General features: G+C 46.5%; 1 long non-coding RNA gene across 1 annotated transcript in view; it reads right to left on the reverse strand.

The window, feature by feature from the left end:
* The window catches only part of LOC130283810 (uncharacterized), a 28,286-nt gene extending 7,900 nt beyond the window's left edge, over nucleotides 1-20,386 (reverse strand). Inside the window, exon 1 of the long non-coding RNA XR_008846852.1 lies at nucleotides 20,305-20,386. This is a non-coding gene — a long non-coding RNA (uncharacterized LOC130283810). The remainder of the gene's footprint in view (nucleotides 1-20,304) is intronic.
* Nucleotides 20,387-21,421: the final 1,035 nt, after the last annotated feature.

The following is a 21,421-nucleotide window of genomic DNA, read 5'->3' on the forward strand; positions in this document are numbered from 1 at the left end:
TATTGAGGGGGCGTGTCGGCCGCCGCTTCGTGCGGGGGTCGACACCCACTATCTGGCCGGAGAGTCGGGGGCCCATACAGAGAGATCGCAGGATCCCCTTAGGATAGGGGATAAGTTTTTCACCACTGGACTACCCCTTTAACCAGGCCATAGGTGGAGCATTCTGCAGAGTTAGCAAGGGAAATACACCCTTTCCTTGCCACACTGCCACAATACATATACAACAAATACAGTTTATTTATTGAAAACTGGGTGCAGCTAAACTCTTTTTTTATAATGAACCTTGAAAACATAATGGCATAGCTAAGGTTGTTAAATGAGCACTGTCAGAATCAAAAAGTTTTTATTAGTTGTAAATCTTGACAAAACTTTGGGGGGGAATTCATCAAGATTGGAGTAGGTGAACGTCTTTTTACTCCATTAATTCATGTGGTGGAAACTGTGGCCCTGCACCAAATGTATTACATGGTGCAGGGCAAGTGATGAATCTGGTGCTGATCACATTTCTTACTTCAGTACTTCATTTTGTATGGTGATTCATTTGTGACTTTTTGTGCTACTTTTTATTCCGTGCGACTGACTGCTGTCCGCAGTCAGTTCTGTAAGCCGAGTCAGGGCTGGTGTAGGTTTGTGCCTATGTTAGCACAGTTGCGACAAAAGATGCGACAAACTGAAAAGTTGCATATGATGAATTCCTGACCACTGCATGTTATCAACTGAAATCATGACTTGGTATGTTCCTTTTGAAAAACCTTCTAAAGCAAAAGTCACAATGAAAAGTCTTAAAACAGCATCTGAGACAAACTGTAAGACAAATGTACACCACAACACCCGGGTAAAACCAACGATAAAGTCCCCCCATTAACCTTTATAATATACTCTATAAGGACATGTTATGCAGGTCCCTCATACCATCCAGAACATAATCCTGTCCGACTGCAGCATCATCTTTGTCCCAGCTGAAGCACAATCCGGGACAAAGTGCAGAAAGTGAGGATGGGACTAGTTCTCCTCTGTGCTCACACCTGTCCTATTAGACTGCAGCATGACAACAGAGAGGAGGGGGTTACAGAGCAGCCTGCAGTGATTGGATGAAGAGACCCAGCACATCACAGCATACTCAGTGAGAAAGTGAATGAATAGTGAGTGCAGGTTCAGTGCTTGCATCGGACATGCCCCTTCTTGAGCAGTGGATGTCAGAATGAGTGAACAGCAGAACAGAGGGATTTGTGAGCCAAATCCAGAAGCTAGACACATAAAAAAGGCATGTAAAACATCTGCGTGCTCTATTTAGTAACTCTGGGTGGTCTGGACAATCCAGTACCCAAATGGGTTGCAGAACTATTAAAGGGAGTTAGCTGATTAGTGCCGTTCTAAATGCTCGGACCCTCACCAGGTCAATTCTCCCTGTGCCAATGGATTGGAAATGCACATCAGTAAAAAATGGATTCACTCTCCATGGGACTGTATCTAATTTCAGTGCTCAGCATTGTCAGCAAGTCCGATGTTCAGAAGTCCCATGGATGGTGGTCAAGAATGTGTGCTGCCATTCCATTCACTCAGGGGAAAATTGACCTCTGTTTTTGGAATCTGTGGGGTTCCCAGAGGTGGGGTTCTACTACTGATCAGTAGGTTACCCCTTATCATGTGGATAAAGGAAAACTTCAACATTTTGGGATATCTTTTTATTTGTTTCTTCCATCCTTTCCCTTGAACCCTTGGTTCCGACTACTTGTTACCATGACTGACCAATGTACAATGACTGTGTTCTTTGGTATAGTCCATACACGTGGAACTCAACTGTCCACACTATATTAAAGAAAGGTCAGAGATCAAACAGAGTTCTTAATCTGAAGAAGAGAGGTGGGGAGCAGAGTCAGAGCTGTGAACTCATAAGTAGTTTTTATCTCCTGTCAACTTCTCTGTTTCTGTGATTAATCTTGAAGATATTCTTTGCATTTCTCCTCATTCCTAATTGAGATCAAACGTGTCTGCCATATATCATAAGACATGTTATTTAGTATGTTCAAAGCAGAGTTATAAGCTGTCACACCTTTACAAGTTGAAAGTACAGAAGATATAGCACTTAGGTTGTTATGGCAACAAGCACGAACCAGATAAGATGCTGCAAGTCCCATTATATTGTCTATGTGTGTACCATGTATTGTTGCCGGGGTATACATTGGGAACCTCAAGCTGTGACCTAATTTGAGGGGTTTGTTCATCAGATTTGGACGGACTTCTCATTTGGTTGGTAAAAACTACATCTAACCATGACCTCATACCATTAGAAAAGGATATAAAGGCTTTTTGCCTAAGTTGTATATACCGTATATGCCAGCGTATAAGACGACTTGGCGTATAAGACGACCCCCAACTTTTACAGTTAAAATATAGAGTTTGGGATATACTCGCCATATAAGACTACCCCTCCTACCGCAATGTACGGTACCTTGTAGTTCCCCCCCACATTAGGTAGGCATCATGTTCCCCCACATTAGGTAGGCAGTATAGTACCCCCCACATTAGGTAGGCAGTATAGTTCCCCCAACATTAGCTTGCCAGTTCCCCCACATTAGATTGCCAGCTCCCTCACATTAGGTCGGCAGTTCCCTCACATTAGGTCGGCAGCTCCCCCACAATAGGTCGGGAGTTACCCCACATTAGGTCAGCAGTTACCCCACATTAGTAGGCAGCTCCCCCACATTAGTAGCAGTTCCCCCACAATAGTAGGCAGCTCCCCCACATTTGTAGGAAGCTCCCCCCACATTTGTAGGCAGCTCCCCCCACATTAGGTCAGCAGTTCCCCCACAATAGTAGGCAGCTCCCCCCACATTTGTAGGCAATTCCCCCACATTAGGTCAGCATTTCCCCCACAATAGTAGGCAGCTCCCCCACAATAGTAGGCAGCTCCTCCCACATTTGTAGGCAGCTCCCCCAACATTTGTAGGCAGCTCCCCCCACATTAGGTCAGCAGTTCCCCCACAATAGTAGGCAGCTCCCCCCACATTAGATTGGCAGCTCCCCCCAACAGACATACAGCTTCCAGCCATATACAGTGTATGGCTGCAGGCTGTATGTCAGTACTGGTCTGCCCCCACAGTGTTACGATCACCGCTCCTCCGGCCCGGGTCACCATCTACTGCTATGGCCTATGGACCATAGCAGTAGGTACCGGGACCGGGGAGCTGTGACCAGATCACTTAAGATAACACAGCCGGTCACTCACCAGGCCCCACTCGGCGCGCATCCTCCTGCGGTCCTCCTGGTCCTGCCCTCCTCTGCCTCTATGGTTGTAGGCACGTGACGTCACTGACGTCCCATGCGTACAACCATAGCCTCTTCAGGACCCATGACGTATGCATACGTCATCACACCCTGGGTCTTAAGGACCCATGATGTATGCATACGTCATGTCTTTTCCTGGTCTCCGACGCTCACCCGGAGGAGATCGGAAGCGGATCCCTGCTGAAATCCTTCAGCAGGGATCCAGGGCAAACGTCGAGGGGGGCCATGTAGGCAATCGCCCTTGCGATCTGCGGCGATACCTGGCTGATTCGGGTCTCTGGGACCCGACCGCCTGGTAATTTCGCATTATCCCGGCTGTCACAGACAGCCAGGACCATGCTAAAGCATAGGAGTGAGGTGGCAAGCCTGCCACCTCCTCCGATCCCCTGCGATTCTTCGGTTAGTTAACCGACCAATCGCAGGGGGGGGGGGGGGGGCGGTTACTTCCTCCCGTCCTGCCCGGCCCCTGGAAGTCCGGAGAGGACGGGAGGAAGACCGGAGGACGCGGCGGGGGACGGGGGAGTGCTGGGGACCGGCCCCGGTACTTACCTCGTCCCTGAAGACCCGGATCCTGGCGAGGAAGATGGCGGCGGCGGCGACAGGTGAGTTGATCTTCAGCCGCGGTCGGGCCCTTTACAGCAATGCACGTCGCCGTAAAGCGACATGCATTGCTGTATTGGGACCCTATATACTACAACTCCCAGCATGCCCAGACAGCCCTTGGCATCTGGGCATGCTGGGAGTTGCAGTTTTGCAACATCTGGAGGTCCACAGTTTGGAGACCACTGTGCCCTACCAGATGTTGCAAAACTACACATCCTCAGCATGCCCTTACTGTCCAGGCATGCTGGGAGTTGTAGTTCTGTAACATCTGGCCCTTCAGATGTTGCAGAACTACAACTCCCAGCATGCCTGGACAGTTTTGGCATACTGGAAGTTGTAGTTTTGCAACATCTGGAAGGGCACAGATTGGGAACCACTGTATTAGTGGTCTGCAAACTGTAGTCCTCCAGATGTTGCAAACTACAACTCCAAGCATGCTGGGAGTTGTAGTTCAGCAACATCTGGCTCTAAAGATGTTGCCGAACTACTACTTCCAGCATGCCTGAGAATGTTTGGGAGTTGTGGTTTTGCAACAACTGGAGGCACACTGGTTGGGAAACATTGTCTGTTTCCTAACTCAGTGTTTCCCAACCCGTGTGCCTCCAGCTGTTGCAAAACTATAACTACCAGCATGCACTGATAGACTGTGCATGCTGGGAGTTGTAGTTTTGCAACAGCTGGAGGTCCCCCCCCTTGGGAATGTACAGGGTACATTCACATGGGCAGGGGGCTTACAGTGAGTATCAGGCTGCAAGTTTGCGATGCAGCAAATTTTGCACGGCAGCTCAAACTCGCAGCGGGAAAATCGCTGTAACCCCCCTGCCCGTGTGACTGTACCCTAAAAACACTACACTACACTAACACAAAATAAAATAAAAAGTAAAAAACACTACATATACACATACCCCTACACAGTCCCCCTCCCCAATAAAAATGAAAAACGTCTGGTATGCCACTGTTTTCAAAATGGAGCCTCCAGCTGTTGCAAAACAACAACTCCCAATATTGCCGGACAGCCGTTGACTGTCCAAGCATGCTGGGAGTTTTGCAACAGCTGGAGGCACCCTGTTTGGGAATCACTGGCGTAGAATACCCCTATGTCCACCCCTATGCAAATCCCTAATTCAGGCCTCAAATGCGCATAGCGCTCTCACTTCGGAGCCCTGTCGTATTTCAAGGCAACAGTTAAGGGTCACATATGGGGTATCGCCGTACTCGGGAGAAATTGCCTTACAAATTTTGGGGGGCTTTTTCTCCTTTCACCCCTTATGAAAAGGTGAAGTTGGGGTCTACACCAGCATGTTAGTGTAAAAAAATAAATTGTTTACACTAACATGCTGGTGTTGCCCTATACTTTTCATTTTGACAAGAGGTAAAAGGGAAAAAAGCCCCCCAAAATTTGTAATGTAACTTCTCCCGACTACGGAGATACCCCATATGTGGGCGCAAAGTGCTCTGGGGGCGCACAACAAGGCTCAGAAGGGAGAGTGCACCATGTACATTTGAGGTGATTTGCACAGGGGTGGCTGATTGTTACAGCGGTTTTGACAAATGCAAAAAAAAAAATAAAAAAAAAAACACATGTTACCCCATTTCGGAAACTACACCCCTCACAGAATGTAATGAGGGGTGCAGTGAGAATTTACACCCCACTGGTGTCTGACAGATCTTTGGAACAGTGGGCTGCACAAATTAAACATTTTGTACAGCCCACTGTTCCAAAGATCTGACAGACACCAGTGGGGGGTAAATGCTCACTGTACCCCTTGTTACGTTCCTCAAGGGGTCTAGTTTCCAAAATGGTATGCCATGTGGGGGTTATTTTGCTGTTCTGGCACCATTGGGGCTTCCTAAATGCGACAAGCCCCCCAAGCAAAATTTGCTCTCAAAAAGCCAAATATGACTCCTTCTCTTCTGCGCATTGTAGTTCGCCCGTAGTGCGCTTCAGGTCAACTTATGGGGTACCTCCATACTCGGAAGAGATGGGGTTACAAATTTTGGGGGGTATTTTCTGCTATTAACCCTTGCAAAAATGTGAAATTTGGGGGGGAAACACACATTTTAGTGAAATTTTTTTTTTTTTTACGTATGCAAAAGTCGTGAAACCCCTGTGGGGTATTATGGCTCACTTTATTCCTTGTTACGTTCCTCAAGGGGTCTAGTTTCCAAAATGGTATGGCATGTGGGTATTTTTTGCTGTCCTGGCACCATAGGGGCTTCCTAAATGCGACATGCCCCCGAGCAAAATTTGCTCTCAAAAAGCCAAATATGACTCCTTCTCTTCTGAGCATTGTAGTTCGCCCATAGTGCACTTCATGTCAACTTATGGGGTACCTCCATACTCAGAAGAGATGGGGTTACAAATTTTGGGGGGTATTTTCTGCTATTAACTCTTGCAAAAATGTGAAATTTGGGGGGAAACACACATTTTATTGACATTTTTTGAATTTTTTTTTACATATGCAAAAGTCGTGAAACACCTGTGGGGTATTAAGGCTCACTTTATTGCTTGTTACGTTCCTCAAGGGGTATAGTTTCCAAAATGGTATGCCATGTGTTTTTTTATTCCTGTTCTGGCACCATAGGGGCTTCCTAAATGCAACATGCCCCCCAAAAACCATTTCAGAAAAACGTACGCTCCAAAATCCCCTTGTCGTTCCTTCCCTTCTGAGCCCTCTACTGTGCCCGCCGAACACTTTACATAGACATATGAGGTATGTGCTTACTCGAGATAAATTGGGCTACAAATATAAGTATACATTTTCTCCTTTTACCCCTTGTAAAAATTCATAAATTGGGTCTACAAGAACATGCGAGTGTAAAAAATGAAGATTGTGAATTTTCGCCTTCACTTTGCTGCTATTCCTGTGAAACACCTAAAGGGTTAAAATGCTGACTGAATGTCATTTTGAATACTTTGGGGGGTGCAGTTTTTATAATGGGGTCATTTGTGGGGTATTTCTAAGATGAAGACCCTTCAAATCCACTTCAAACCTGAACTGGTCCCTGAAAAATTGTGATTTGGGAAATTATTTGAAAAATTGGAAAATTGCTGCTGAACTTTGAAGCCCTATGATGTCTTCCAAAAGTAAAAACTCGTCAATTTTATGATGCAAATATAAAGTAGACATATTGTATATGTGAATAAAATAAAATAATATTTGGAATATCCATTTTCATTACAAGCAGAGAGCTTCAAAGTTAGAAAAATGCAAAATTTTCTAATTTTTCATAAAATTTTGGGATTTTTCACCAAGAAAGGAAGCAAGTTACCAAAAAATTTTACCACTAAGTTAAAGTAGAATATGTCACGAAAAAACAGTCTCGGAATCAGAATGATAACTAAAAGCATTCCAGAGTTATTAATGTTTAAAGTGACAGTGGTCAGATGTGCAAAAAATGGCCGGGTCCTAAGGTGTAAAATGGCTGGGTCCTTGCGGTCCTCCTGGTCCTGCGCTCCTCTGCCTCTATGGTTGTAGGCACGTGACGTCACTGACGTCCCGTGCGTACAACCATAGAGACGGAGGACCGAAACGCAGGAGGACCGAAGGAGGATCGCAGGAGGACACGCGCCGTCGGGGAATGGTAAGTGACCGGCGGACATCCTTATGTCCCGAAAAGATTTTTCGGGACACAGGGATGTCCGGCATAGGAATACCTATGATTATCTGCATGTGTGGCTGCAGGCGGGGGCCGGCCAGAGCAGCTAAAAACTAATACTGTATACTAAAAACAAGGGGGCCTCTAGCTGTTGTAAAACTACAGCTCCCAGCATGCCCGGACAGCCTTTGCCGTGCTGGGAGTTGTAGTTTCACAACAGCTGGAGGCACCCTGGTTTTTAGTATACAGTATTAGTTTTTACTTGCTCTGGCCGGCCCCCGCCTGCAACCACACACAGGAGCCGGCCTGGGCAGATAATCAGAAGTTTTCCTATCCCAGACCTCAATACCCGGCGTATAAGACGACCCCCGACTTTTCAGAAGAAAATTCGGGGTTAAAAAGTCGTCTTATACACCGGGATATACGGTATATATATATATATATATATATATATATATACACATATTTATTTATTCAGGGGCGGACTGACAACACTCAGGGCCCCCGGACCAAAAAAAGTAAAGTTCCCCTGTGATGCTATGCTGCTGGTCACACTTCTGCCCCTATTCTACCCAAATCCCTCCACCACCCCTACACACAAAATAAACAAAATTTTATATCTAAGAAACACTTTAAGATAGATAAAAAAATGTGCATGACCAATAATACCAGTATACAATGAGTAAATATATACCACCACACAATAACTGGATAATACAGCCATACTGTACTGAATAAAACCACTATACACAGACCAATATACTATACAGGATCTGTAATATAAGGGACAATATACAGGACCATATGGTGGTAGATTTCAGCTGTACAAAGGATCTGTATACCATATAAATGGTTACAGTTACATCTAGGGACTCACAATTATGTATTTTCTGATCAGTGGCATCCTCTTTTCTTTTCTTCTCCATCCAGATCAGATTGCCATGTCGATCTCTAAACATCTGCTAGACAAACATGTTAGACTCTAAATTTTTCCAGTGCCATCCCCTCCTCTACACAATCTTTCCATCTACAAGCCCCTAACTGTTATAAAGGTCTCCTTGGTGTCCTACACAGTTAAAGGGCAGGTAGGTAGGTAGCAAGATAAATAGTTAACTAGGTAGGTAGATCTGGAAGCCATGCAGTTAGTAGGTAGCCCTCCTATTAGTTTAGTTGTTGTTCCCTATCTTAGCAAGGCAGGAACATAGTAGTTAGTCCCTCACATTAGGTGTGGGCAGCAGAGTTCTCTCACATTAGGTGTAGGCAGCAGAGTTCCCCAATAGTAGGTGTAGGCAGCAGAGTTCCCCCATAGTAGGTGTAGGCAAAAGAGTTCCCCTGTAGTGGGTGTAGGCAGCAGAGTTCCCCCATAGTAGGTGTGGGCAACAGAGTTCCCCTGTAGTGGGTGTAGGTAGCAGAGTTCCTCCACAGTAGGTGTAGGCAGCAGAGTTCCCCCACAGTGAGTGTAGGCAGCAGGGTCCCCCCGAATAGATGTAGGCAGCAGAGTTAAAGTCCCCCACCAGGAGGTGTAGGCAGCAGAGTTTTTCCCCCTCCCACAGTAGGTGCAGGCAGCAGAGTTAGAGTCCCCCCAAGTAGGTGTAGACAGCAGAGTTAGAGTCCCCCCCAGTAGGTGTAGGCAGCAGAGTTAGAGCCCCCCCAGTAGATACAGGCAGCAGAGTAAGAATCCCCCCAGTAGGTGAAGGCAGCAGAGTTAGAGTTCCCTCCCCCAGTAGATGTAGGCAGCAGAGTTAGAGTCCCCCCAGTAGGTGTAGACAGCAGAGTTAGAGTCCCCCCAGTAGGTACAGGCAGCAGAGTTAGAATCCCCCCAGTAGGTGAAGGCAGCAGAGTTAGAGTTCCCTCCCAGTAGGTGCATGCAGCAGAGTTAGAGTTCCCCCCCAGTAGGTGCAGGCAGCAGAGTTAGAGTTCCCCCCAGTAGATGCAGGCAGCAGAGTTAGAGTCCCCCCCCCACTAGGTGTAGGCAGCAGAGTTAGAGTTCCCCCAGTAGGTGTAGCCATCCGAGTTAGATCCCTCCCCAGTAGGTGTAGGCAGCAGAGCTAGAGTCCCCCCCAGTAGGTGTAGGCAGCAGAATTAGAGTCCCCCCCAGTAGGTGTAGGCAGTAGAGTAAGAATCCCCCCAGTAGGTGAAGGCAGCAGAGTTAGAGTTCCCTCCCCCAGTAGATGTAGGCAGCAGAGTTAGAGTCCCCCCCAGTAGGTGTAGACAGCAGAGTTAGAGCCCCCCCCCAGTAGGTACAGGCAGCAGAGTTAGAATCCCCCCAGTAGGTGAAGGCAGCAGAGTTAGAGTTCTCTCCCAGTAGTTGCATGCAGCAGGGTTAGAGTTCCCCCCCAGTAGGTGCAGGCAGCAGAGTTAGAGTTCCCCCCAGTAGATGCAGGCAGCAGAGTTAGAGTCCCCCCAGTAGGTGTAGGCAGCAGAGTTAGAGTTCCCCCAGTAGGTGTAGACATCCGAGTTAGATCCCTCCCCAGTAGGTGTAGGCAGCAGAGCTAGAGTCCCCCCCAGTAGGTGTAGGCAGCAGAATTAGAGTCCCCCCCAGTAGGTGTAGGCAGTAGAGTTAGAATCCCCCCCAGTAGGTGTAGGCAGCAGAGTTAGAGTCCCCCCCAGTGAGTGTAGGCAGAAGAGATAGAGTCCCCCCCAGTAGGTGTAGGCAGCAGAGTTAGCGTCCCTTCCCCCCCCCCAGTAGGTGTAGGCAACAGAGTTAGAGTCCCCCCAGTAGGTGTAGGAAGTAGAGTTAGATTCCCCCCCAGTAGGTGTAGGCAGTAGAGTTAGAGTCCCCTCCCAGTAGGTGTAGGCAGCAGAGTTAGAGTCCCCCCCAGTAGGTGTAGGCAGCAGAGTTAGAGTCCCCCCCAGTAGGTGTAGGCAGCAGAGTTAGAGTCCCCCCACAGTGGGTGTAGGCAGCAGAGTTAGAGTCCCTCCAGTAGGTGTAAGCAGCAGAGTTAGAGTCCCCCCACAGTGGGTGTAGGCAGCAGAGTTAGAGTCCTCCCCCAGTAGGTGTAGGCAGCAGAGTTAGAGTCCCCCCAGTAGGTGCAGACAGCAGAGTTAGAGTCCCCCCCAGTAGGTGTAGACTTCTGAGCTAGAGTCCCCCCTCCCCCAGTAGGTGTAGACAGCAGAGTTAGCGTCCCCCCCCTTCTAGTAGGTGTAGGTAGGTGTAGGCAGCAGAGTTTTTCCCCCTCTCCAGGTCAAAAAATAAAAATAAATAATGCTCACCTGATGTCCCGGATCTTCTCCTCCGGAGCGCAGCAGGGGCCCGCGTCCTTCTTCCTCCACAGTGCAGGCGCCGATGAGTGACATCATCGGCACCTGCGCTGCGTGGGGGCGGAGGTCACGTCTCTTCTGTGTAAGCTGCAAATTTGGCTCACACAAAGGAGAGGGCAGCGCTGTCTGCTGGGGATCCGGGACAGGTGTCCGGGATCCTCAGCAGCGGTGGCAGCGGGCCCTTTAACCGGCCGAGCCCTCGGACGACATCCGATCGGACCGGCAGGTCAGTCCGCCCCTGTATAAATATGTATATATATATATATATATATATATATATATATATATTTTTTTTTTTTTACATTTTTAACTTTTTTTTTTCTTTAACAGACAGGGTGGTTTAAACCTCCCCAAAAATGCAGATCCCCCCAACCAGGGGCATAGCTATAGAGGTAGCAGGGGTAACAGTCGCACTGTTGCCCCGGTACCGTAGGGGGCCCCAAAGCATATCTGCCCCATAAGAGACCAGTATTATTATTGGCATTTGGGGCCCTGTTGCAGATCTTGCATCGGGGCCCAGAAGCTACAAGCTACGCCTCTGCTCCCAACTACTGGTAGTGCCTGGATCTTGCTCATCTTCACTTTCAAGTCAAATAATGTCTGTTTAACCAATTACTAGCAACAATGGTGACCCACCTCGGCCAGCGATTGGCTGAGCAGACATTTTCTTTGTGTCGGGATGAGAATCAAGAAGTTGAAGTCCAATGGGGACCAGACACCCAACCATTGGCAATGTTTGGGATCAGGCAGGTGAGTACTGCTTTATTTAATTTATTTTTATTTTTGGATCCCATCAACAATCCCTGAACAGGTACTTGGTCCTCTCCTGGCCAGTGAAATGAGATTAACGTATATGTTGTATATTTGCCGAGCCTTGGTGTGTATGGGGGACTAATTTTCCATCAATACAATATGATAAAGTATACGAAATCTGCTAGATGGGGCCTGTTACAGGGGAAATATTCATTGGATGATCAGTTTGCGCTACAAAAAATATGAATAAAGCAAAAGTCCTATTAAAATGACATGCCAATAAAAAATGGAGAGAATGAAGGACTTTTCGTTAAAGTTGGATGTGTAAAAGAAAAAAAAATGTCTCTAAAATGCTGGTTTTCCCCCAAATTTTACATTTTTACAAGGGGTAATAGGAGAAAATGCCCCCCCAAAATTTGTAACCCAATTGTATACCCCATGTGTGGATGTCAACTATAATGCTCAGAAGAGGAGGAGCGCCATTGATTTTTTGGGGAGAGAATTTGTTTGGAATAGAAGTCGGGGGCCTTGTGCGTTTACAAAGCACCCATGGTGCCAAAACAGTGGACCCCCCCACATGTGTTCCCATTTTGGAAACTACACCCCTCACAGAATTTAATAAGGGGTGCAGTGAGCATTTACACCCCACTGGCATTTGACAGATCTTTGGAACAATGGGCTGAGCAAATTAAAAATGAAATTTTTCATTTTCAAGGACCACTGTTCCAAAAATCTGTCAGGCACCTGTGGGGCGTAAGTGCTCACTGTACCCCTTATAACATTACATAGTAACATAGTTCATAAGGTTGAAAAAAGACCAGAGTCCATCAAGTTCAACCTATATTCCTAATGAGTCCCTACTGAGTTAGGGTGGTTTCACACCACGTTTTGTACTTACGGTTCCCGTATACGGCTGGGAGGAGGGGGGCGGGTCGACCGCATTTTTGCCTACGGTCAGGAAACTGCATACGGCCGAAAACGCAGCCGACCGGAGGCTGCGGTTCACTCCGGTCGGCTCATAGAAATGCATTAAATACGGTTCCCCTATACGGCTGAGTGCGGGCGCCGCAATTAAGCCCCGCCCCCTCCTTCCAGCCGTATACTGGAACGTAAGTACAAAACGTGGTGTGAAACCACCCTTAATCAGAGGAAGAAAAAAAAAAACCTCATACTAGAGGTAAAAATTCCTTCCCGACTCCAAATATGGCATCAGAATAAATCCCTGGATCAACGTTCTGTCCCTATAAATCTAGTATACATAACCAGCGATGTTATTATTCTCCAAAAATGCATCCAGACCCCTTTTAAATTCTTTTACAGAGTTCCCCATGACCACCTCCCCCGGGAGAGAATTGCACAGTCTCACTGCTCTTACAGTAAAGAACCCCCATCTGTGCTGGTGTAGAAACCTTCTTTCCTCTAGACGTAGAGGATGCCCCCTTGTTATAGATACAGTCCTGGGTATAAATAGATCATGGGAGAGATCTCTGTACTGTCCCCTGATATATTTATACATAGTTATTAGGTCTCCCCTAAGCCTTCTTTTTTCTAAACTAAATAACCCTAATTCTGCTAATCTTTCTGGGTACTGTAGTCCTCCCATTCCCCGTATTACCCTGGTTGCCCGTCTTTGAACCCTCTCTAGCTCCACTATATCTTTCCTGTACACTGGTGCCCAGTACTGTACACAGTATTCTATGTGTGGTCTGACTAGTGATTTGTACAGCAGTAGAATTATTTCCTTGTCGTGGGCATCTATGCCCCTATTGATGCACCCCATGATTTTCTTTGCCTTGGCAGCATCTGCCCGACACTGGTCACTACAGCTAAATTTACCATTAACTACAACTCCCAAGTCCTTTTCCACGTCAGTCGTCCCAAGTGTGCTCCCATTTAATACATAATCCCAGTCTGGATGTTTCCTCCCATGTGCATTACCTTACATTTATCAGTGTTGAACCTCATCTGCCACTTCCCAGCCCAAACCTCCAACCTATCCAGATCCATTTGTGACAGTGCTCTATTGTGTTTACCGCTTTACAGAGTTTAGTATCATCTGCAAAGATTGCTACTTTACTATTCAACCCCTCTGCAAGGTCATTAATGAATATATTAAATAGGACAGGACCCAATAATGACCCCTGTGGTACCCCACTAGTAACCCAATCAGAATAAGTACCATTAATAACCACTCTCTGTTTCCTATCACTGAGCCAGTTGCTTACCCACTTACACACATTCTCCCCTAGCCCAATCCTTCTCATTTTATTCACCAACCGTTTATGTGGAACCGTATCAAATGTTTTGGAAAAATTGAGATATATACGACATCCAGCGATTCCCCCTGGTCCTGTCTGGAGCTCGCCTCCTCATAAAAGCTGATCAGGTTAGTTTGACAGGACTGATCCCTCATAAAGCCATGCTGATATGGGGTCATACATTTATTTGTATCAAGATTTTCCAAAATAGCATCTCTTAGAAAACCCTCAAACAATTTACATACTACAGAGGTTAAACTAACAGGCCTATAATTTCCGGGGTCACCTTTTGTCCCCTTTTAAAATATTGGCACCACATTTGCCATGCGCCAGTCCTGGGGAACAGTCTCTGTTACTATAGAGTCCATGAATATTAAATAGGGGTCTGTCCACTACACTAGTCAACTCCTTTAGAACACGGGGGTGAATGCCATCTGGACCTGGTGATTTGTCTATTTAGATTTTTTGTAGGTGGCACTGTACTTCTTCCTGGGTTAGACAGGTGACCTGTACTGGGGAGTTTACCTTATCACACTGTATTTCACCTGGCATTTCATTTTCCTCGGTAAACACAGTGGAGAAGAATTTGTTTAATATATTTGCTTTTTCCTGATCCCCGTTTATAAAAAGGGGGGGAAGTTTCCAAAATGGGGTCACATGTGTGGGGGGGGGGTCCATTGTTCTAGCACTATGGGGGTTTTGTAAACACACGTGGCCTTCAATTCCGAACAAATTTTCTCGCGAAAAGCCCAATGGCGCTCCCTCTCTTCTGAGCATTGTATTTCGCCCGCAGAGCACTTTACATCCACATATGGGGTATGCTCTTACTTAGAAGAAATGGGGTTACACATTTTGGGGGGCTTTTTTTCCTATTTTCCCTTGTGAAAAGGAAGAATTTAAGGTGACACCAGCATTTTAATTACATTTTTTTTTCGTTTTCCCATCCAACTTTAAGGAAAATTCGTCAAACACCTGTGGGGTGTTAAGGCTCACTATACCCCTTGTCACATTCTGTGAGGGGTGTAGTTTCCAAAATGGGGTCACATGTGGGTATTTATTTTTTGCGTTTATGTCAGAACCGCTGTAAAATCAGCCACCCCTGTGCAAATCACCAATTTAGGCCTCAAATGTACATAGTGCGCTCTCACTCCTGAGCATTGTTGTGCGCCCCGCAGAGCATTTTACACCCACATATGGGGTATTTCCGTACTCGAGAGAAATTGTGTTACAAATTTTGGGGGTCTTTTTTTCCTTTTACCTCTTGTGAAAATAAAAACTACTGGGCAACACCAGCACGTTAGTGTAAGTTTTTAAATTTTTTTACACTAACATGATGGTGTAGACCCCAACTTTTCCTTTTTATAAGGGATAAAAGGAGAAAAAGCCCCCCAAAATTTGTAACGCAATTTCTCCCAAGTACAGAAATACCCCACATGTGGCCCTAAACTGTTTCCTTGAAATACGACAGGGCTCCAAAGGGAGCTGGCACCAATGCGCATTTGAGGACTAAATTAGGGATTGCATATGGGTGGACATAGGGGTATTTTACGCCAGTGATTCCCAAAAAGGGTACCTCCAGCTGTTGCTAAACTCCCAGGATGCCTGGACAGTGAGTGGCTGTCCAGAAATGCTGGGAGTTGTTGTTTTGCAACAGCTGGAGGCTCAGTTTTGGAAACACTGCCGTACGACACGTTTTTCATTTTTATTGGGGGGGGGGGGGGGGCAGTACATGTAATGTTTTACCCTTTATTATGTGTTAGTATAGTGTAGTGTTTTTAGGGTACATTCACCCTGGCGGGGGTTTACGGGGAGTTTCCCTCAAGGAGTTTGCACTGCGGCGGAAAATTTGCCGCAGCTCCAACTTGAAGCAGGAAACTCACTGTAAACCCACCTGTGAATGTACACATTGGGGGGGGGGGGCAAACCTTCAGCTGTTTCAAAACGACAACTCTCAGCATGCACTGACAGATCGTGCGTGCTGGGAGTAGTACTTTTGCAACAGATGGATGCACACTGGTTGGAAAACCGTCAGTTAAGTTCTGTTATCTAACTCAGTATTTTCCAATCAGTGTGCCTCTAGCTGTTGCAAAACTACAACTCCCAGCATGTACTGATCACCGAAGGGCATGCGGGGAGATGTAGTTATGCAACAGCTGGAGGTATGCAACAACAACTCCCAACATGGCGAGACAGTCGTTTGCTGTTCATGCATGCTGGGAGTTGTAGTTTTGCAAGATTTAGAGGGCCACGGTTTAGAAACCACCGTACAGTGATCTCCAAACTGTGGCCCTCCAACTGTTGCAAAACTACAAATCCCAGCATGCCCAAACAGCTGTCTTGGCATGCTGGGAGTGTTTTGCAACATCTGGAGGGTTACAGCATGCCCAAACTGTAGCCCTCCAGATGTTGCTAGGCAACTCATCAACTTCCGTAGTCTGAAGCACGCTGCACCAAGGAGCCAGCCGCACGTCATGGTCGCCTGACGATCACCGCCGCCGATTGTCGCCTCCGCCGCCGATCATCGCCTCCGCCACCGCTGATGGTAAGTGGACCTCCAGCGCCTGTCACAAGACAGTTCCCCCGTTCTGCCCACACTGCTGTGGGTGGGCAGAACGGGGTAACCGAACTTTAACCCCCCGACCCCGATCTGCTATTGGTCGGTTGCTTCTGACCAACCAATAGCAGGGATAGGAGGGTCACCGCCCTCCTACCCCTTCAGGCGGATTGTGGGTGTCTTGGACACTCCGATCCCCCTTATTTTCCGGGTCACCGGAGACCCGTATGATCCGGAATTGCCGCAGATCGCCGGTCTGAATTGACTGGGGATTTGCGGTGATTGCCGACATGGGTGGGTCTCAGGACCCCCCTGGGCATTTGCACGGGATGCCTGCTGATAGATATTATATTAAGTATATATATTAAGTACCAGGGAGTCAGGGTGTACCCATACGCCCTGGGACCTTAAGGGGTTAAGAATATACCTTCCTGCTTCAAATTCACCAAAGGTCACATGTCACTTGATGAATTAACCGACTCCTATGCCCATGCTACTCGTTTACACTGCTTTCTAGGGCTGAAGGGACATTGTGTGAGTTTGTGATTAAATCACGGTGCTGCGACTTTTTTGAGACTTTCAGTGAAAAGTCGCAGGTAATGAATCTGTGCCCACTACATAAAAGTAGTCTACAGTACTGCACATGGTAGTTCACTTTCAGATATGATCTATTGCAAAAGTTGCAAAAAAATTTGCAGGGGAAGTGACTGAGACTTTTTTAAAGACAATTTTAGATTAGAAAAAAAACAAAAAACGATGTAAACAGCTTAATGATTTCCCCTCTATACTCCCTAGCCCAACTTGTCCACTCAACAGCAAGTCCCTGGTGGCACATCTACTCTCAGCAGCAAAAGCCCTTATTCCGTTACATTTGCAGCAATCTGACCCTCCTACCCTACAGAAATGGATTCATCAAGTTTCTCAGATGTATCGGATGGAGGAACTTTCTAGCGACCACTCATACTCCTTGTTCCAGCAAGTCTGGGCGCCTTGGCGTGCATATATGGCCTCGCATTAGGTTGCCGTTCACAGCTACCTCCTTCGACTATCTGACTGATGTTTACATGTAACCCACTATCTCCTTGGTTCATATTTATCGTAGTTGTAGCAGAATGCCTCCCCTCTACCCTTGCCCCTCCTTTATCTTTTCCCCTTCCTCCCATTCCTGCCATACCTTCACTTACCCTTTCTATACCTACCCCTTCCTCCCCACTTTCTCCTCCCATCTCTTTTCTTCTTGTATATCTCTACTCTTTTCTGCTCCCCTGCTTTCTTTCTTTTCCTTCTCTCCTTATTCTATCCTGCTTTCTCTACTTTTCTCTTCTTGGTTTATATTTGTTAGTAGGGTTTACGAATTACCCTATATGTTTGGTAATGCTATACCTTTGGGGGAGATTTATCAAAACCAGCCCAGAGGAAACGTTTTTTAAGTTGCCCATAACAATCAATCAGATTTCTTCTTTTATGTTTGAAAAGGCCTCTGAAAAATGAAAGCAGCGATCTGATTGGTTGCTATGGGCAACTCAGCAATGTTTCCTCTGAACAGGTTTTGATTAATCTCCCCCTATATTTTTATGTACCGCAGATAAGAAGAAAGGCTGAGCCGCACTCACCGGTCCTGTTCAACTTCTCTTTATTGAAGACATGCCAGTGGGTACAGTGGTCAAAGTTACGGGGGCACCACCATGGGATGGATGGTACCTGTTATAAAACGGATACCATACGTGCCACGAAGGTGCCCCTGCAACTTTGATCACTGTACCCGCTGACATGTCTGAACTGGACCGGCTCAGCCTTTTTTCTTATCTCTGGCTTATAATTAATTGCCTCAGCCTACTTTCTTTGTCAGCACCGCAGACGGTCATTAACAGGACTCCTTGCCATTGTCACGATTCGGCAGGCTGGAGGTGGATCCTCTGTGCCAGAGAGGGATTGGCGTGGACCGTGTCGGTGGACCAGTTCTAAGTTGCTACTGGTATTCACCAGAGCCCGCCGCAAAGCAGGATGGTCTTGCTGCGGCGGTAGCAACCAGGTCGTATCCACTGGCAACAGCTCAACCTCTCTGACTGCTGAGATAAGCGCGGTACAAGGGAGTAGACAAGAGCAAGGTCAGACGTAGCAGAAGGTCGGGACAGGCGGCAAGGTTCGTAGTCAATGGTAATAGCAGGAGGTCAGGAACACAGTATTGGTAAACACAGAAGAAGCTTTCTCTAGGCACTAAGGCAACAAGATCCGGCAAGGAAGTGCAGGGGAAGTGAGGTAATATAGCCAGGGAGCAGGTGGAAACTAATTAGGGTGATTGGGCCAGGCACCAATCATTGGTGCACTGGCCTTTTAAATCTCAGAGAGCTGGCGCGCTCGCGCCCTAGAGAGCGGAGCCGCGCGCGCCAGAGCATGACAGCCGGGGACCGGGACAGGTAAGTGACTTGGGATGCGATTCGCGAGCGGGAGCGTCCTGCTATGCGAATCGCATCCCCGCCGGCAATGTCAGTGCAGCGCTCCCAGTCAGCGGGTCTGACCGGGGCGCTGCAGGGAGAGAAACGCCGCGAGCGCTTCGGGGAGGAGCAGGGACCCGGAGCGCTCGGCGTAACAGCCATTACACCCGCTATTTTATGAGACACATCTAGGTGGCTTTGATGTGTCAGGCCCTCACATACTCTTGCCATCGCTGACTATATTTTTATATGCACGTTTGCTTATTTACTCTACATGGGTTAGCTGCAACCGGGGATACTATGTGATGTTATCTCTGTTGTTTTAGAATGAGATCCGGTTTATGTTTCAGTGTTGACGGTATGCCTACATCTAGTGTTCTAGGTGGCTTTGATGTGCCAGACCCTCACATACTCTTGCCATTGCTGACTATATTTTTATATGCACGTTTGCTTATTTACTCTATATGGGTTAGCTGCAACCGGGGATACTATGTGATGTTATCTCTGTTGTTTTAGAATGAGATCCGGTTTATGTTTCAGTGTTGCCGGTATGCCTACATCGTGTGCCTACAGTGTTCTATGACTCTTGTTCTTATTCTGTATGAAAAATTGGAACACCTAAATAAAGAATTGATAAAAAAAAATGAAGACAATAAATGACAACAACTCTTCGGGGCAATCCACAGTTAACATGTTAAGCACGAAAAACGCTCAGCGCAGATATGACTGAGCTTCTATTACTGGACCTAGGATCAACCAATTGTGCGTGCAGCTAAGGCGAGGATTGTCTGCTTTGGAATCAGCCAGTGCTGGGGAGTCACCTGTTACAGATCTTCCCTTTGTGTTTGGAGACATGTGACACGTGAGACAACAACAGGTCACATGGGGAGAACCTCGCAGCCTGCGTCCCAGCTCACTTGCATGCAGCCAGACGCTCATCAGACACAATGGGAAATCCACAAGAAATGCTTTGTATTCCAACCAGCACCATAGACAGCACCCATACGGCTGGAACAGTATTTGCTTTTGTAGTGATAGATTAAGAAGAATGAAGTAGGATACGCAATGGGAATGGGAAGTTTAAATCAATGGTTTTTTTTTTCATTTATTTTTTTTTACTTTTGAACTATCCAAAGAAAAACAAATAAATAAATAATAAATCAATTAATAATAAATAAACTAATTAATAAATAAATGATAAATAAAAAAATAAGAAATACAGAAATAAATTCTAACTAAATAAATGATAGATAAATAAATAATAAATACATAAATAAATAATAGATACATTATAGATACATAAATAAATAATAAATCAATTAATAATAAATAAACTAATTAAATAAATTATAAATAAAAAAAATAATAAATACAGAAATAAATTATAAATAAATAAATGATAGATCAATAAATAAATAAATAAATAAAACTATTATAAATATATGGTTTAGAAAACTCATGTTAAAAGAACGTATTAGGGAGTTTCGGGGTTAATATAGGGACCCTCATCTATTAGTCATTTCAGCGCACAACATGTAATGTTTAATTTCACCTGTAGGGGCGATGCAGTGAAATTATATATTGCACAGTTTAGAGCTGATTGCATTGGAGACCAAAAGTAAGATGCATAGTCCTTCTAGGGCAGTGGTCTCCAAACTGCCGACCTCCAGCTGTTGCAAAACTACAACTCCCAGCATGCACGGACAGCCGTTGGCTGTCCGGGCATGCTGGGAGTTGTAGTTTTGCAATAGCTGGAGATCTAATTGCAGACCTGTGTCCTTGAGGGGTGCTAGGAGTCCTTCTAATATTGTAAAGGCAAAGTCATTATAGCGCTGAAGAATATTTTGGTGCTAGGGATGAGCGAATTCCACAGGTGAAAAATTAAGGGAATGGACATACGTCTCAGGGTGTATCAGTGTGGTGACTGGGTGCTCTATTCCTATGTATGTACACAGTCAAAAAAGAATTCACACACACTGTTTTAACTGCAAAAAATTATTTTTCCTTTATATGAAAATATTCTTCACAAAATACAACAAGGTAAGAAAAGCAGTAAATAATCACCCAGGTGGATATATATAGTCTGCAAGATGTATATTGGAGAAATAGTCGGCTTCTTTAAAGGGGTATTCCGCCCCTAGACATATTATCCCCTATCCAAAGGATAGGGGATGAGATGTCAGATCGCCGGGGTCCCGCTGCTGGGGACCCCGGGGATCGCTGCTGCAGCACCCTGCTATCATTACTGCGCAGAGCGAGATCGCTCTGCACGTAATGACGGGCAATACAGGGGCCGGAGCATCGTTACATCACGGCTCCGCCCCTCGTGACGTCACGGCCCGCCCCCAACAATACAAGTCTATGGGAGGGGGCATGGCGGTCGTCACACCCCCTGCCATAGACTTGCATTAAGGGGACGGACCGTGATGTCATGAGGGGCGGAGCCATTACGTCACGCTGCTCTGGCCCCTATATCGCCCGTCATTACGCACAGAGCGAACTCGCTCTGTGCAGTAATGATGGCGGGGTGCCACAGCGGCCATCCCCAGGGTCCCCAGCAGCGGGACCGCGGCGATCTAACATCTTATCCCCTATCCTTTGGATAGGGGATAAGATGCCAGGGGCGGAGTACCCCTTTAAGGTTTCAACATGCAGCTCCACTGCTGTGC

Source organism: Hyla sarda, chromosome 8 (assembly GCF_029499605.1).
Source record: "Hyla sarda isolate aHylSar1 chromosome 8, aHylSar1.hap1, whole genome shotgun sequence".
NCBI classification, from domain to species: Eukaryota; Metazoa; Chordata; class Amphibia; order Anura; family Hylidae; genus Hyla; species Hyla sarda.